Source organism: Chinchilla lanigera, unplaced genomic scaffold (assembly GCF_000276665.1).
Source record: "Chinchilla lanigera isolate Chin_1 unplaced genomic scaffold, ChiLan1.0 scaffold00074, whole genome shotgun sequence".
Lineage (NCBI taxonomy): Eukaryota > Metazoa > Chordata > Mammalia > Rodentia > Chinchillidae > Chinchilla > Chinchilla lanigera.
The window spans coordinates 1756050-1773422 of NW_004955475.1; positions in this window are offsets into that span (position 1 = coordinate 1756050).

Here is a 17373-nt window from a genome sequence, read left to right on the forward strand (position 1 = left end):
ATTACTCCTGTATGACAACCATTTCTATATTACTTGCAAATATTATGCCTTTTTTTCTTGGCAGTACTGGGAATTGAACCCGGAGGGTTTGCACTGAGCTATGCTTTACTTTTTATTTTGAAACAAGATCTCCCTAAATTGCTAAATTGTCCAGGCTGGACTGGAATTCGCAGTCCTCCTGCCTCAGCCTTTCACAGTGCTGAGATCACAGGTGTGTACCACTACACCTTGCCGATACAGTACTATGTATTTTTTAAAATGTGCTCTTGCTGGGCATGGCACTACATGCCTGTAATCCCAGGACTTGAGAAGTTGAGGCAGATGGATGGATACGAATTCAAGGCCAGCCTGAACTAGTGAGACCCTAGTCTCAAAAACACCAAAAAGAAAAAAAAAAAGATAGGATCTCACCGTGTTGCCTTGGCTATGCCATTTTGTATAAGGGACTATGAGCATTTGTGTATTTTGGTGTCCATGCCTGGGGGTCTTGGAACCAATTCCCCCAAGGACACCCAGGGACAACTGTGTTTAGGAGCTATAGGAAGACTAATATGACCGGAGCACAGTAAGCAAATGGCAAGTGGGGTGAGATATACAGGTGAAGAGGCAGGCAGGAACCAGATTATGTAGGGCTTTCTAGGCCACGGTAAAAATAATGGATTTTATTCTGCAAACAATGCAAAAATATTGAAGCAGTGATTTTAAATGTGGGTCAAACTGCAGAGGTAGGGAAGTCAATCTGAGAAAAGGACAGAAAATGTAACAGTGTATCAGAGGATCATGTAGCGAAGGTAAGCATATTTCCTCAGACTTTTCAGTTTGTATCCTATGTGAACTCTCATAAGGAAAAAGTGGCTCTTTTGCAGACACTTCTTGTTCAAACAATGATAATGAAGTATTTATTGAAACGCTTTAGGTTTGGGATTGACTTACATATTTAACATTTTACAATGACAACTTTGGTTGCTGTGGATTGGATTGGCGGTGGACAAGGTTGGAAACTACCTTGGAGATGATGATGAGATGACTAAGGTGGAAGCAGTGGAGAGGAGGAGAGGTAGGCAAATGTAAGAGACACATAGAACTAAGCGGGCTTAGTGTGCAGGCCTGGAAGGGGGAAAGAAAGGGAGGAATCAAGGACGATCCTCGGGGGTCCAGTCGTGGTAGAGACAGTTGGTTCACTGAGATGAGAAAGATAGAAAGAGGATCAGCTTTTATTCAGGAAAGGTCAAGAGTTCAGTTTTTGGATATGTTAAACTTAATGTGCTCTAGTCAAGCAGGTGGTGGTATATACACCCAAGGGGAGAGGTTTGGGTTTCATTAGCACAGGGATGGCATTAAGTCACAAGACCTAGATGTGGTAGCCCACTGTAAGCCCAGCACTCTGGGAGACTGAGGCAGGAGGATCACAAGTTTGAATCCAGCCCAGGCAATCTAGCAAGATTTTGTCTCCCAAAAAAAACCCTTATACACTAATAAAATAATTTGAGAGGGGTTGTTTTGTTTTGTTTGTTTGAGACAGGGTCTTGCTATGCAGTTCAGGCTGGCCTTGAACTCACTATGTAGCTCAGGCTGGTCTTGAACTCATAGCGATCCTCCTCCCTCACCCTCCCAAGTGCTGGGAAAAATAAAATTTAAAAGAGATAGGAAAAAGGACTGGGGATGAAGCGCAGTACAAAGGCTATAGCTTCAATCCCTAGTACTAGAAGAAAAGAAAAAGTCACAAGAGTAGAAAAGATCAGCCTGAAGCACAGCAAAGAGTGACAGTGGATGAGGATTGATCTGACTGATGTCTAAGAAACTCCAGCTTTATATGTTCGTTGAAGGTACATGAGTTGGTAAATAGAGAAAGAGGTAGAGGTAACATCCTAACTAGGAGTGTGTCTCATCTCAGATGTTTCAAGAATGCTGAAACCAGAGCAAGTCAAGGATTGAAATGGGTCCAATGGGGACGGCAACATGGATATGGTCAGTAACCTTAGTAGTAGTTTTGGAGTGGTGAGGGTGAACACCAGCATGCACGAAGTATGAATGGATACACCATTGGTGAGAGTGTAAACTGATACAAATATTCTAGAACAAGTTGGGCATTTTCTAGTAAACTTGAACGATGCACATACATATTCTATGACCCAGGTATAGATCCCAGAGCAGTGGGTGGAACAGCGTGGCCCGGGAATCCTGTGGACTTGGAAGGAGCCACAACCATAATGCTGGTAAGGTGTTATTTGCTTTTCTTACTCTTATTCTTTCAAGAATGTAGAGTGGAGTTTTCCAGAAGCTATATGACGTGTGATATCAAAACAGATCGAATATAGAAGTAGATATGAGACCCCAGCTGTCTTTGTTAAGTCACACAGTAGAGATTTACAAAAATGTACAACAGTGCCACCCTTCTCACTATTTTTGTTTTGAAAAATATAGCTATTTTTCATAAAAATATGCTACTTGTACTAATACAATAGATTTACTGTTATTTTAAAATTGATACAAACTTTATTTATTTAAGATAGGGTCTTACTAATATAGTCCAGCTGTTGTCCTGTCTCAGCCTTCTGAGTGCTGGGATTAGAGTACTGCACCACCACACCCAGTCTATCAGTTCCCCACCCCCTTGGTACTGGGGATGAAACCCCAGGGCTCTCCACCATGGAGCTACATGTCCAGCCCTTCTTATTTTTTGAGATGGGCTCTCATTAAGTTGCCGAGGCAGGCTTCAAACTCAGTCCTCCTACCTCTACATCCTAAGTAGCTGGGATTACAAGTGTGGCCACCGTACCCAGCCAGTTTTAATTTCTAATACAGCAAATATCAATTGATATATTCCACATAAACCAAAGTTCTTTGGGGCCTACACTGCTTTTCAGAATGTAAGTTAAGCACAGCACTACATGCTTATAGTCCCAACTACTTGGGAGGCTGAGGCAGGAGGATTGCTTCAGCCCAGAAGTTCAAGGCCGGCCTGGGCAACATAGTGAGACTCTGTCTAAAAAAAGTTTAAAAACTGCCTCTTAACACATATATACTGGAAAATACTACAGGAATATTCACAAAAGCCTGTTTATAATAGCTACAAGCTGGAAACAGGAGGATGTGATGAATATATTGAGACAGACACAGGAAGATTGCAAATTAAAGCCCAGCCTGAGAAATTTATTGAGACCCTGTCTAAAAAAATAAAGGAGGTGGAGGCTGGGGTTTAATCCCTGGTAGAGGGGTGGATAAACAATTGTAGCTACATGTATCAACATTGATAAGGCTCAGAAAACCATAGCTGATTCAAAAGAGTCACAGGAATCATATGTTTGTGTAAAGCCGAAAAACGTGAAATTAAACAATAAATGGATACTGTCATATGTTGTAAAATCATATAGAAAAGCAATTAAAAAGGAAAAAAATCAGGACAGTGGTACCTTTCAAGGAGGAGAAGAGATATGACTGGGGAAGGTTCCCCAGAGGTCTTGTCATTACTAAATAATTGTGTTTTTTTTTTTTTTCTAGTTTCTTGAGACAGGTCTGGCTATAAATGATCTTTTTTTGAAGCTGGGTGGTAGGGCACACATGAAATAATAAATACTGAATAAATATTAAAACTGTACAATTTATATTGTAAAATTTATCATGTATATCATGAAAAACTAATGCATTAATTTTTAACAAACAGGACTAATTGGCTAGAGTGCTGGAGGACGTGCAGATTGTTAAAGGACCTCCACTGAGGTCAGAAGGAACAGAACACCTTCCTTCAGCCCACTGAAGTGGGGCTAGGAGTGTAGACAATTTCCTTGAGAAACTTGTTGTCATGGGGAACAGAGCCCAGACAGACAGGGTGATGGGAGGGGGAGGACCAAAGAATAATTTTTTAAAGATGGGTGACACTGGAATATGCTGCTTGGACTGATGTGAGAGTGAGAGAAAAGAGGGGGAAAGGATGAGGGAGGAGGGGAGGGGAGAGAGGGGAGAGAATAATCCCCAGGGAAAGAGGGGTGTGCATTGCAATCTGGGGCGTCTTGACTTGCCCTGGTCCCCTCATTTAATGGGAAAAGACAAGAAAAGGATGAACACAGACACTACTGGTAGGCTGAGAAATTCAGTAGTGAGAAGATGAGGGCCCTGTAACAATGTTTAATGTCTTATGGCTTCTATTTTGTCACTAAAGCATGAGGTAAGGTCATTTCCTACATGAGCCAAATTAAACCTCTCCTCATTTTTAAAAAAAAAAAAGAGGAGGAAAAAACATTTTCTAAAGAGAAAACAGAAAAATGAGTCGTTGGTCCTGGGAGATAGCTCAGTGGCACAGCGCCTGCCTGGCAAGCTCAAGGTCCTGAGTTCGATTCCTGGTACCAAAAAAAAAAATACAATATTAGAAAAATGAGTTGCCTTTCTTAATGTTATGGTTGATAGAAGTTTGTTTTTTATTATTGATATTTTAGAAAGGTTTCGGCCTCTCAGTAATAATATCTTACGTATTTTTAGGTCTGCTGTTAAATTTGGGAGGACTTCTATCTAGTTTTTTCACATGAGTTGTAAAATTTCAGGGCATTTCAATTTTTTTACAGAATGGAAAATTTTCAGAACCAGGGTGACAGATACCTGCTTTGGGAGGCTGAGGCAGGAGGACTGCTTCAAGTTTGAGGCCAGCTGGGCTACATGAGTTCAAGGCCAGCCTGCACTGCAAAGCACGACCTTGGCTCAAACAAAACAAAACAAAACAAAACACAATTTTTTAGTATAATCAAGGCCTTAAAGGGACCTATGTGCAAAAAAAGCCTCCTGAAGCTTGAGATTCATTGATCTTTTTTTTTTGTTGTTTTTTTTTTGTTGTTTGTTTGTTTTTGAGACAGGGTCTTGCTGTGTAGTTCATGCTGTCCTTGAACTTACTATGTAGCCCAGCTGGCCTTGAACTCATGACCTCCTGCCTCTGCCTCCTGAGTGCTGGGATGACAGGTGTACATCACCATGCCTGGCTTCATTGACTTATACAAATCTGCCTCTGGCTTCTTTGAACTTCCTCCTCCTCCCTCTCCCACTCCACTTCCTGCAGGAAGCTTTCTTTACTTTTCCCACACTGTGGTTCTCCAATAGGGCTTTATTTCTGCCATTCATAGGACTTTTCTATTTCTCAGACAACCGAAGTCCATCTCCTTATTAGATGGTGAGTGCTGCAGAGGATATAGTCAGAATACACCATAAAGGCTCTGCAGTCCTCCGTTAGTCTGTGAGCAAGCTTTCATCAAAGCAGTATGGAATGGTGGTCAAACATCTTGTAGGCCTTGGAGGGAAGCAGCCTGGGATTTGACTTTTTGTACTTCAGGTGCCTGAGACAGGATTCATTGTAGTCCTTGGTTCCTGATCTACTTTCACTATTGGCCACTCCCAGTTCCTCTGTGTGACTTTGGGCAAGTATTTTATCACTTGGCGTATTAGTTTCCCCATCTGTAAACTATAGATGACAATAATACCTACTACAACAGAGTTGTGAAGATTTGGTCATATAGTCCAAACAAATGCATACATATGGAAATGGTCTCTCGTACTAGATTGGATTGTAATACTAGCAGTGCCACTGATTTGCTATGCCTCAGACACCAGTACCTAATGCTTAATTAATGGGAGTCTTCTCTATGACAGGCATTTATGTTATTATTTTTTATCTGCCTGTTTTAGAATGCCACACACATACAACATTTACCTCTACCTAAAATGCACCTTTCCCGAGTACTCATGTAGGTAGTTCTCTCACCTCCTTCAGACTTTGCTCAGCTCTCAGCCCCCTAATGAGGCTTGCTATCTCCACCCTTTTTAAATGACAGCCCCATCCACATACTTGCAATTCTCTTGATTTTCTTTTATCACAGCATTATTTTACTCTGACAAAATATAGTATACAACTATATTTATTGCATGTTGATTATCTTTGCTATTAATATCTAAATTTTATTGATGCAAAGATTGTTTCTTTTTAAATGATGGATCCCAGTACCTGGCATACAGCAGGTAATCAATGAATACTTTTTGGCTTGTATGAAAGAACTGAAGTTGTTGTCCCCCACTTAACATATATTATGGTATCTGACCACCAAATATTAGTAATTCAAATATGTTTTCCATCCTTACTGATTTAGTGGTTGGTTGTAGGTATAGTTGTGTATAAACGCTGTCATATTTACTGGGTCTACATTACAATAACATGATTTCTGGCATTTATATTATGAGTGTAGGATACAAGAGTGAGCAACAAAGGGTCAGGTCCTGGCCTTCCAGAGCTCATGGTCTAGTGGGCCCCATAAAGCCCACTGGTGGCTCTGATATATAACAGACTTGTAAATAGTTGTTAGCTTGAAATGACTTCATTCTTTTTTCCTCTCCCAGTGTGAGGGATTAAACTCAGGGATTTGTGCACACTAAGCAAGCACTCTACCACTGAAGTATATCCCCAGTCTGAAATGACTTCATCCTTTTGTCACTATTTTCCTTTCTTTTTTTTTTTGTTTTGTGTGTGTAGGGTACCGGGTATCGAACTCAGGACCTCATGCTTGCCAGGCAGGCGCTGTACCACTGAGCTAAGTCCCTGGCCCCTTTTTTATTTTTATTTTTATTTATTTGAGACAGGATCTTGATATGTAGTCCAGACTGGCCTTGAACTTGAGGTGCTAGAATTACAGGTATGGGCTACCACACCTGGCTCTATTTTGCTTTCTTGTGCCTACCCCCCACAGTTTATCATCACTGTCACCACCCCTCAGATCCCGCCACCCACCTCTATTTTGCTTTTACTTGTCTGTTTTGCATCTGGTTATTTCTTTTTCCTCTCTCTCCCAGTCTCTTTCCCAAACTACCCTTCTTGCTGTTGCTTTCTCACCCTCTGTATGTTAGTTATGTTGGGGGCCACCTGGTCTCCACCCTGCACCTAATTTATAGGCTTCATGTTAGTCTGTGTCTATGTTCTTATGTATATAACCATGTCTCTTTACCTTTTCTATCTGAGTTTTTGTGTGTTCTAAAATTTCTGTCTTTTCTGTTTCTCCTTCATGTCCCCGGGGCCTTTTTTGTCCATCAGTCCCTATTGCTCTGTCTTATTTATCTTATCCCTGGCTGTCTCCCATGCTTCATCTTTCTAATTGTATTGCGGCATTCATTTATCCCTGTTCCCCAATTGTCATTCTCTGTTCTTCCCTTTCTGTTCCAATCTGTATCTCTGTCTCCACTTCCATTCCCACCCCGTGCGCATTCTTTGTCTCTATCACTTGTTACTGACAGAATTAATTTATAGTATGGTCTCTGGTGCTAGACTGTTTGGATTTCAATCCTAGCAGTGCCACTGGCTTTCTGTGCCTCAGTGTCCTCATCTGTAGAATAGGGCTAACGACAGTACCTGTACTTCACAGTATTACTGTGAGGATTAAATAAGTTAGTATAGGAACAGCTCATAGAATGATGCCTCAGATGAACAGATGCTCCACAATGTTAGCTTCAGCATCAGCATCTTCCTTACTGTCATCAGTGCGTCCATTTGCATTTTATCTAATCCTCCAGTTGCTCCTCCTGATCTACTTGGTTTGTTGTTATGCTTTGTGTTTCTCTCTGCCTTCATTTTTTTTCTTTGTTTGAGATAGGGTCTCACCATGTAGTCCAGGCAAGCCTTGAACTCAAGGTGATTCCCCCTGTCTCAGCCTCCCGAGTGTTGGGATTACAGTCGTGCACCACCACGCCTGGATCTGCCTTCATTTTCTTTTTTTTTTTTTTGGTTTTTCTCCGGTACCGGGAACCGAGCTCACGACCTTGCGCTTGCCAGGCAGGTGCTTTTGCTGCTGAGCTAAATCCCCAGCCCCCTGCCTTCATTTTCAACGTAGCTCCTCTTCTGATCCCAGTCTTTCTATCTCTGTCTCCATTTCTCTATTATCTCTCCTATTCCTGCTTCATTTCGGTTAGATTCTTTTTTTCCCACCAGCTTTCTTATCACTCTGTATATCTTATACAACCTCTGTTTCTTTACTTTGATTTTTGACTGTCTGATCCTAACTTTCAAACCATACTCCTTGGTCTCTCTCTCTCTTTTTTTTTCCAGCACTGGGGATTGAACTCAGGGCTTTTTGAATGCTTGGTAAGTGCACAACCACTGAGATACACCCTCAGCCCTTTTTAAAAAAATTATTTTGAGCCGGGAATGGTGGTACATACTAGTGATCCCAGCACTTGGAAGGCTGAGGCAGGAGGATCACCATGAGTTTCAAGCCAGCTGGGCTACATAGTGAGTTCAAGGCCAGTCTGAACTACATAATGAGACTCTGTCTCACCATCCCTCCCCCAAATTTATTTTGCAACAGGGTCTTGCTAAATTGCCTAGGCAAGCCTTGAATTTGGTGTTCCTCCTACACCTCCGCCTCCAGAGCAGCTGGGATTATAGGCACGTGCCACCAAGCCCAGTATCTGTCTGTTTGTCTTTATCTGTTCCTCTATCTCTGTGTCTATCTTTATTTATTGATTTACTTTAATCTTATGCAGTTTCTTTGTCCCCATATCCCTGTGTCTTCCTCTGGCCACTTGGAACAGTTTAGATTGGAACTGGTCTAGTAGATAATGTGGAGCTATAAAAGGGTTCAGGAGGAAGAAGTAGGCCTGGCAAGAGGCGAGTGGCAGGGTGTGGAATTTCATGGCTCTGCCAAAACCTCCTGAAAGACATGGCCTCTGGGGTCAAGGTTAACATAAACCCCCTCAACTCAGCCACTTGAAGAAAGACAAAGAATGCTGCATTTATTGGGAGGACCAGGAAGGGGTATTTTTCTGAGTGAAATTCCATCCGGAAGCTGGAATCCAGAGCATTTCCTGTTGTAATGTTTCTTCCAGATTTGGAGAGTCTGAACTTGCCACGTAGCATGTGCACTCCATACATATATTTCTACAGTGAAACACACAGATGCATATAGAATCTCCCCCTGGGAGACCCAGACACATGCAGAAACATAAAGAAAGATACACATAGAATCACAGACTCTCAGAGATGTAGAGATATGGAAAAGCACAAAGAATGAATCACCCATGGGCAGAGATGTAGGCATACACAGGGATATCAGGAGGCCCACAGAGTTACACCCTTGCAGCTTAGGACCCATGCAAACAGATACAGAATAGCTAGCTACACAGAGAATCCTCCAGCCAATTTCCCTTTGAAAAACTGTTCTCTTTCAGTCTTATATTTTCATATAAACAGAAGCATAGCAGAATATCATGTATAAACACAATCACACATAGTTTTTTTTTTTTTTTTACTGGAAGTGCAAAGGGAGCTAAACTCCTTCTTACCCCCAAATGACAGGCATGCTGCTCCTCTGGCACCCTCCTCTCTGTGGAGGCACTGCCAGACATTCAAGCCAGAAACCTGACTGTTAGGAACTAGGCAGAAATAATTTGAAAATTTGGGTAAGACATTTTCCTAGAGAAATATAAAATGACAAAAATGGTATTTGAAGAAGTAGAAAACTTGAATAGACCACTACATGTTAAATTAAAATGGTAGTCAAGGACGTCCCTTTCCTACTCCATAGTTAAGGCTTAGATGATTTTTTTTTTTTCTTGAGACAATCTCACTATGCAGTTCAGGCTGGCCTTGAGCTCACTCTGTAGCCCAGGCTGGTCCTGAACTTGCTAAGATCCTCCTGCCTCAGCCTCCCGAGTGTGGTATTACAGGCGTGCACCACCATGCCTGGCCAGGCTCAGATGATTTTGCAGGTACATTGTACCAGACTCTGCGGAAACAGTTATTCCTCCCTTTCCTCCTCTTCCTTTTTTTTTTCCTCTTCATTTTTATGCTGCTAGAGATCAAACTCAAGGCTACCACACTGTGCTATACTGCTGGCCAAGTCTTTTCTTATATAAATTATTCCAGAAAATAGAAACATACAGAAAGATGCTCAGCTCATTTTATTAGTCTAGTACAATCCTGAAATCTTGTTTGTTTGTTTGTTTTGAGATAGGGTCTTACTATGTAGTTCAGGCTGTCATGGAAATCATTATAATCACTGTGTAGCCTATGCTGGCCTCAAACTCATGGTGATCCTCCTGCCTCAGCCTCTCAAGTGGTAGGTTTACAGGCGTGCACCACCACACCTAGCCCAATCTTAAAATTTTGACTCTAAACAAATAGAAATCAGCAGTACAATTATTCCAGCTATCTTTGTGTATACGTATATATTTTTCCCCATCTTTCTTTCTTTCTTTTCTCCTTTTCCTCATCCCAGTTGTTCCTTCCCTTTAAGCAGTTTCTTTCCCTTTCATAGTATCTATTGTATGTTTTGGATTTTATTTACACTTTCAGATTCTTACACTAGGGAGACAATACGGTGTTTACACATGTGGGTCTGATTTATTTCGCTTATGAATACCGTCTCTAGTTGCATCCATTTACCTATAAAAGCCTCAAGTTTTTTTCTTTTTAATTTTTAAATCAATTTTGCATGCTTATATCTCGTAATATGAACAACTAATTTGAAGACAATATGCAATACAACAACCATTGTTGAATTCCTATCATCTTGTTTAGTGAAATTCTGTACTGTTTCTAATTTTTTTTTATTATTTTTTATTCTCTTTAAAAAATTTTGACTTTAAAACCAAATAAAGATAATACAAGAAAAGAAAATTATAGGCTCATTTTATTCACAAGTATAGAAGTAAAAATTTCAGATAAAGTACTAGCTAATAAAATTCAACAGTATATTAAAATACACTGTGATCAAATGGAACTTACTCAAGAATATATAGAGAATTAGTTTAATCTCAGAAAATCTATCAATGAAATTCATCATGTTAAGACTAAAGGAGAGTAATCATATGATTATTTCAATGTAGAAAAAGCATATTACACACCTACAAACATCTCTTAGCAAACTAGGAATAGGTAGAAAATCTCTTAACTTAGTTAAGGTTACATACCAAAAACTTACAGCACACTTTGTATTAAATAGAGAAACAAGCCAGGCGAGGTGGCAATGCCTGTAATCTCAGCACTCAAGAGGCTGAGGCAGGAGGATTGTTGTGAGTTTGAGGCCCACCTGGGCTACACAGTGAGTTCAAGGCCAGCCTGAACTACATAGTGAGACCCTGTCTCAAAAAAACAAAAAAACAAAAAAACAAAAAAACAAGAGAGAGAGAAACATAACATATATTTATTTTGTTATGGCTGTTTCTAAATGTTCCCCTAAAGTCTCATGCAGTCATAGAGGGGTGCTTTCCAGAGGGAGCTGGATCTAGGGTGTGTGGTGCTGGGTGCGTTTATTCAATCAGTCTACTCCTCGCATTGGCATAGTTCTGGCTAGGAATAAGGGTGTGAGTGCTACATCTGCTCCAGGGTGGGTAGCCTATATAAAATATAAGGGGCAGATAGAGGGCTAATGTGCTCTTGCCTGCCTGCTTCCTGTGGACTGTATCGCCTGTATGATGCATGTCTGCCATGCCACCCTGCCTGGGAACCTGCCAACTATGGACTGAAACCTCTACAAACTGTGAGCCGAATAAACCTTCCTCTTTTAACTTTAGGTGTGAGGTATCTTGCCTCAGCATTGAGAAAAGTAACAAAGATATCCTTTAAGGTTGAGAATAGGACTATATACCCTTTTATGAGGGGGGTACCATGAACCAAACTCAGGACCTTGCACCTGCCAGGCAGGTGCTATGCCGATGAACTATATCCCTGGCCAGGACTATACACTTTCAACAACTACTGTTTAACATAGAGCTGCAAATCTTGGTTAAGACTATAAGGGGATAGGGCTGGGCGTGGTGGCGCATGCCTGTAATCCCAGCACTGGCGAGGCTGAAGCAGGAGGATCATTGCAAGTTCAAGACCAGCCTGGGCTACAAAGTGAGCTCAAGGCCAGCCTGAACTGCAGAGTGAGACCCTGTCTCAAAAAGACAAAAAGAAAAAGAAAAAAAAAAAGACTATAAGGGGATAAAAAGAAATGAGGTGGACAACTAACTCTTTCATAAAACTATGTTGATAACTATACAAATGTATAGAAAGTTTACAAAGCAGTATCTAAATCTAATTATCAGTAGCTGCATTTGCACTGAATGTGATTATATACTTTTTGCAATTTATTCTGTAAATAAAATGAGTACATTAAAATATTTGTATTAAAAAAGAATGCAAAGAAAAGATACATGTAACCTTTAGATAGCTGTGGTGGTACTTTACTGGAATTAATCCTACCTGCCCAGTCAGATTTGAAATGAGTTCAGGAAAATGGAAAGGTTTCAGAAGAGGGCAAAAGTACTAGCCTTAGATAATACATCAACTCTCTAGAATTATTTTCATTTGGCCAGTTTCTATATACTGAATATTCATGTTTTCTCACCCACAGATAATTTTCTTCCCCCAAGCAAAAGAAAAGAAAAATTACCCTTTTACTGTATTTTCTACTCAGTCAATTCTTTGTGCTGTGTAAGAAACCTGAAAAATATTTGAGGTTTTCATTCACCGAGCAGGACAAGAGAGCACGGTGTTTCGGCGGAATTCAGGACTCCTGATTGGCAGTGCAGAAGGATCATTACAGCAGTTGGTTTGGAATAGCTGTAGGGGCAGCCTGACCGAGGAGGAGAGGAATGAGGGAGAGGTGTAAGAAAGCACAAAGAAGAAGAGGAAGGATGGACTTCCCACATGTTCAGTTCCTTGGCTAATTAGTACACTTGTACACCAGTGTCAATTGCTATGAGAAAATTTTAGTTGGGCTGAACTGGTTCTCCTGTAAAACTGCTGGTTATCTTTAAGCTTATTGGTTGTTTGCCCAATTTAAACACTTCAACAGTTTTTAGTCCAGGTTGTACAGATGGTGTATTTGCCTTATTGTCATTTTTCATTTATAGACTCAAAACACAACCATTTTAAAGTACCTCGGGAGTGTGTAGAGAGTAACTATAATAGCTTTATGATTCTGATGATGTTTTTTACAAATAATAATGTTGGCTCTTCCACGTTACAATAAAAAAATATTTAAACCAGTATTTAAAAGTGGAAAAGCATTAAAATATTATGAACAACAAAAAGCAATGAGAGATGTAAGGATTAGAAGAAAATAGATTTTAAAAAACAACAAACATATGATTAGAATTAATGAATATTGCTAGATAAAAAAACTAACAAAAATCAATAACAAAGCTTGGCATGCTGGCACTTGTAATCCCAGCACTCCGGGAAGCTGAGGCAGATGGGTTGCAAGTGTGAGCCCAGCCTAGGCAATTTGGTAAGACTTTGACTAAAAAATTAAAAATGGGCTAGGGATGTAGCACAGTGCAAAGACCCTGGGTTCAATCCCAAATGCCCCCCACAGAAAAAGTCAGTAACAGGGTCAGTGGGTTTGGTACATAGCACCATAAAACATTATAGACAAACTCAGAAATCAAAACCAAAAAATTCCCAATAACTCTTCTTTACCTTAGTAACTAAAAATTAGAAAAAGCTGGGTATGGTAGCCCACTTCTGCAATCCCAGCACTCGGGAGGCTGAGGCAGGAGGATCATTGCCAGTTTGAGACCAGTCTGGGCTACAAAGTGAGCCCAAGGCTAGCCTGACCTGCATAATGAGGCCTTGTCTCAAAAAGACAAAAAAAAAAAAAAAAAGGAAAAGAGAGGAACAAATAAACAATACAAAATAAATTAAATAAATAAATATGATGTGGCCAGGCATGGTGGCATATACCTGTGATTCTAGCACTCAGAAAGCTGAGGCAGGAGGACTGTCATGAGTTCAAGGTCAGCCTGGGTTACATAAGCAAGTTGAAGGGCAGCCGGCACTACATAGTAAGACCATGTCTCAAAGAAAAAGTGATGTAGTATCCTGAATTGAACCTTGAGATTAAAAAAATCCATACTAGTGAAAGAAAACTGGCAAAATCTGAAAAAGATGTCTGAAGTTTAGTAAAGAGCAATATACCAATATTACGAGCCAGGCGTGGTGGCACACCCTTATAATCCCAGAGGCAGAGGCAAGAGGATTGCCAAGAGTTTGAGGCCAGCCTGTGCTACTTAGCGAGACTCTGACACAAAAACCAAAACCAAACCAAACATATATATGCCAATATTAATCTTGTACTTTTGAGAAATGTAGTTATATAACATGTTAACACAAGTTGACAACTAGGTGAAGGCTATACGGTAACTTTCATCATTGTAACTTTTCCGTAAATCTAAATGTATTTTGAAATAAAAAGCTTATTACAAAAAAGCATTGGGGCAAAGCTGTAATTCACAATGAAGATACAAACGCTTTGAATACTTTTGTATTAAGTAATATAGCAACTTTCAGCTGGGTGTGGTGGCGCACACTTGTAATTCCAACACTCAGGAGGCTGAGGCAGGAGGATTGTTGCAAGTTCGAGGCCAGCCTGGGCTACAAAGTGAGCTCAAGCCCAGCTTGAACTGTATAGCGAGACCCTGTCTCAAAAAGACAAAAAAAAAAAAAATAGCAATTTTCACAAACCTGAAATGATAAGATACAAGGAGCAACAGATAACAGATTGAAATACACTAAAACCAGAAGAAATTTAACTTTCCTTTCTCATTCTGCAATGGCAAGCAGAAACACCAAAATGACACCCAGGATTTGGAAGCAGATTTATTTTACATGGATGGGCACTGATCAGTGCTGAGATATCAGTCCCAAAGGTTCAGGGAGGGAGGTTTCTATGGGGCTGCAAACAAGAAGCAGAGCTGTGTTCCATTGGTTCTTACAATGTGCATCATAGTGACCAGCCATGCATCACAATGACCAGCTGTTTCTAAGAGACAGAACTAACAGGAACTTGTAACAGGTACTATTACCTGGGCAACTAACAGACTGGCTTGGGGGGCATTTTCTGCTACAATTCCAGGAGAGATTAAAGGAACAAAAACCTGGTAAAAATATAGAAATCAATGTTAGGAGCTGTACCAGAGGCAGCACATGGACTTCTTGTGAGAACTCGAGCAGGTTTTCCATAGGATGGCCTAGACCTAACATCAGCCTGAAGGTCAGTCCACATCAAGTTTTCGCCACTCTGTTCTTGCATGGTGGCCAGCCCTCATGCTGTAGGGTGTATTTCTTTTCCTACTTTTACTTGGTCAAAACTCACTCTGCAGAGCCTGTTACTTTTCCTACCTTTAATAAAACTTTGCTACCATTTGTGCTTGTCTTGACCAATTCTTTGTGCAGGACAGAAAGAACCTAGAAACCACCTCCAGAAGGATACTTGAGCACCCTAAAACCTGGTAACACTAGGGCTTGAACACAGGGCCTTCATACTAAGCTATATCCCCAGTCCTTTCAAACAATTTTTTATTTGAAGGGCCAATGTGTTCTGTTTTGTACTTTCTTGCAGTGCTAGGTATCAAACCCAAGGCTTTGTACTCATTAGGCCAGTGGTCTGCCACTAAGCCCCACCCACAGCCCTTAAAGTGTTTATTTCTTAAGACTGGGATCTCATTAAATTGCAAAATTGCCTAGAATGCACCTGGGCATGGTGGCACACACCTGTAGTCCCAGCACTCAGGAAGCTGAGGGAGGAGGCCATCCTGGGCTACATAGTGAGTTCAAGGTCAGCCTAAACTACATAGCAAGATCCTGTCTCAAAAAAACAAAAACAAAAAATAAATTACCTAGACTGTTGAACTTGTGATCTTCCTGCCTTTGCCTCCCAGAGTGCTGGGATTATAGGCATGTGCAATGCCCAACTCATGTTTTTTTCTGAGACAGGGTCTTGTTATATACAGTAGTTAAGGCTGGCCTTGAATTCACTGTGTAGCCAGGGCTGGCCTAGAATTTGCAGGGATCCTCTTGCCTCAGCCTCCTGAGTGCTGGGATTACAAGTGTGCACCACTAATCTGTCTCCAACTCACTTTCCTTTTCGATTTTTTGGGAAAAGGTCACGCTCTGCAGTTCACTCTGGCCTTAACCTCACTATGTAGTCCAGGCTGGCTTCAAACTCATGGTGATTCTTCTGCCTCAGACTCCTGCGTGCTGGGATTACAGGCACGGGCCACCGTGTTGGGCTCCAACTGACTTTTAAATCTTTTTATGAAGTGAGTATAACACTGATAGTGAGATTTGATAAAGATTCTATGAGAAAAATAAAACCATACAGACTAATCCTTACTTATGAATACTAATGCAAAATCTTAAAAAATATATTATCAAACAGAACTCATGATTGCGTGGGATTTACTCTAGGAATACATGAATCATTTAATACTAGGAAATCCACTAATTGAATGTAACGTATTATTCTATCAATGCAGAAAAATCCTATAATCTTCAGAGGTGTGAATGAGTAATTTGACAAAAGTCAACATCAGTTTTTTATTTTTAAAAATTCAGTGAAAATAGACAATATGATATTTGATCTCTCCATATCAGTGATGATGAACCTTTTAGAGCTTTTAATGATTAAAAACAGCCCACTGCAGCATGCATGCCATAGGTTCGCTGCCACTGACCTAGATAGATAGATACATAGATACATACATACATACGTATAGACTCCCCCCAAACCATCATTTTACTTAAACAAGATAAACTAGTAGCATTTATACATCCAATCAGAAATCAGGTAGTGGTCTCTACTTTCTCAACTGTAACTGAATATTGTATCAGAGGTAGCAATTAGAAAAGAGAAATAAAGCTGGACGTGGTAACACACACATCCTCCAATTTCAAGCCTAGCCTGGTCAATCTAAGAGACTTTGAGAGATCCTGTCTTAAAATAAAAAATAAAAAAGGGCTGGGAAAAATAGCTCAATGTGAAGTCCAAGGGCTTCAATCCCTAGTACTAGACAGCGAGAGAGAGGGAGAGAGAGAGAGAGAGAGAGAGAGAGAGAGAGAGAGAGAGAGAGAGAGAGAGGCTCCAGAGTGGGAAATTAGAAGCATTAAAAGAAACTGGAATAAGTAAAACTATCACTGTTTACAGATGATAATATTTCCAGAAAACCCAAACAAATCAGATACTTAAGAGAAAATTCAGTAAGGCAGCAGGATATAAAATTAATATATAGAAAGCACTCAGAAGGTACATAGAAGAGAAGACTCCATGTTACACCAACAAAAACATAAAATACTTAGGAAAAAAAACTTGAAAAATGTGTCCAAAACCAGCTGGGCGTGGTGGTGCACACCTGTAATCCCAAGACTCATGAGGCTGACGCAGGAAGATCACTGAGATTTCAAGGCCAAAATGGACCTCCGAGTGAGTTCAAGGACAGCCTGAACTACATATCCAGACCCTGTCTCAAACAAACAACAACAAAAACATGAAGAAGAAAACAAAAAAAAAAGTCCAAAAACTTCAAGAGAAACATTTATAACATCCTCAAGGAACAAATGGAAAGGCATTCCATGTTCTTATTACA